The 2,060-nt window shown below is 39.4% G+C and overlaps 1 non-coding gene across 1 annotated transcript; it reads left to right on the forward strand.

The window, feature by feature from the left end:
* Positions 1-1,754: 1,754 nt before the first annotated feature.
* TRNAR-CCU (transfer RNA arginine (anticodon CCU)) lies at positions 1,755-1,827 on the forward strand. The gene has a single exon. It is a non-coding gene; the product is annotated as a tRNA-Arg (tRNA).
* Positions 1,828-2,060: the final 233 nt, after the last annotated feature.

Raw genomic sequence — 2,060 nt, forward strand, 5'->3', positions numbered from 1 at the left:
ACAGATGTGTAGAAGTGACAGTGTAGGAAGACAGAGAGGCTCCAAGTGTAACAAGTAACACTGGAAAAAATGACTAACAATGTGAGAGACTTTCCCTGTATCACCAAATCATTCCAAGCCCAATCCCCCATATTTCCATTTTTTTCTGCAAAAGCAGAGAAGGCACCACTGCAGTCAAAGTATCTCTAGCTTGCCAAGGTTACCAATCTCTTCTCCCACAGCTGCTACTTTTACTCTATCCATTCCTTCATTACTCTTTGTTTAATAATGTATTTACCATCTGATAGGCTTCAGCTGTTTTACTTATTGTTTTGGAGACAATGGACTGTGTTACAGTTTTGGTGGCATATGACAAGGACTCAATTTCAGTTTTCTTAAACACAAAGGAGCCATAGCAGTGGGAAGATATACAAGAAAAATATCCCTTTTTCCTAGTGTTCCTCTCACCTAAGGGCACTCACAGTCAACATAAAACTAGTCTCCAAACAATACCTCTCTCCAGTGACACCCACTCAGAGCCACATTTCCCAGTGAGAATCCTGAAGCACCAAGGAGACTAGATAAGAAGTGGTTTCACTAGAACTTCCCTTAAGACAGTGATTCTCAGCCCTGAGTACAGCTAGGATCACCAGGACCTTAAAAAAACAAACCAACAGTGCCCATGCTGTGCTCCAGATGAACTACATCAGAACCTCCAGAGGAGGGACCAAATAAACAGAGTCCAGAGATAGATAAGGATGGAATTGAACGGAGAGTCCAAAAATAAACCTATACATCTATAGTCAATTGATTTTTGATGAAGGTGCCAAGACCATTCAATGAAGAAAGAAGAGTGTCTTCAAAACTTGGTCTGGTACAACTGATTATCCACATGCAAAAGAATTGAGTTGGACCCTTAACTCATACTATATACAAAAATGAACTCAAAATGGATCAAAGACCTAAAGAGCTAAAACTATAAAACCTAGAAGAACACATAGGAGTAAATCTTCATGACTTTGGATTTGATAGTGGTTTCTTAGTTATGACACCAAAAGCACAAGCAACAGAAATAACCAAAAAGAAATAAATTGGACTTCATCAAGAGAGTGAGAAGACAACTTACAAAATGGGAGAAAATATTTGCAGATCATATATGTTATAGGGGTTTATTTAATATCCAGAATATATTAAGAATACCTACAAACTCAACAACAAAAAGATGAACAACCCAGTTTAAAAATGGGCAAAGGACTTCAACAGACGTCTCCAAAGAAAACATACAAATGGCCAACAAGCACGTAAAAAGATGCTCAATGTCATTAGTCATTAGGGAAATGCAAATTAAAACCACAATGAGATCACAGCCACTAGGTTGGCCACAACCCCTAGAAAAGGAAAATAAGTGTTGACAGGAATATGGAGAAATTGGAACACCTGCATGTTGCCGCTGGAAATGTAAAATGGTGTAGCCCCTATGGAAACCAGTTTAGTGCTTCCTCAAAAACTTAAAAATAAAATTGCTATATGGTCCAGCATTTCCAGTCCTAGGTATATACCCAAAGGAATTAAAAACAGGTATTCAAACAAACACTTACATGAGAATGATCACAGTATCACTGTTCACAATAGCCAAAAGGTGGAAACAACCCACAGGTCCATCAACAGAGGAATGGGTAAACAAAATGTGAGCTATCCATATAGTAGAATATTACGTGGCCATAAAAAGGAAAGAAGTACTGATACATGCTACAACATGGATGAATCTCGGGACTTCCCTGGTGGTCCAGTGGCTAAGACTCTGAGCTCCTAATGCAGGGGGCCCAGGTTCGATCCCTGGGCAGGGAACTAGATCCCGCATGCCACAACTAAGAAGATCCCACGTGCCTCAACGAAGACCCGGCACAGCCAAAAATAAATAAATAAATATTTTTTAAAAAAATGGATGAATCTCAATAACATACTAAATGAACGGAGCCAGACACAAAAGGCAACATACTGTGTGATTCCATTTACATGAAACGTCCAGAGTAAGCAACTTCATAGAGACAGAGAGCAGATCAGTGGTTGACAGGAGCTGG

Source organism: Aethalodelphis obliquidens, unplaced genomic scaffold (genome assembly GCF_003676395.1).
Source record: "Aethalodelphis obliquidens isolate GAN/ISIS:26980383/991018 unplaced genomic scaffold, ASM367639v1 scaffold22, whole genome shotgun sequence".
Classification (NCBI taxonomy): Eukaryota; Metazoa; Chordata; class Mammalia; order Artiodactyla; family Delphinidae; genus Aethalodelphis; species Aethalodelphis obliquidens.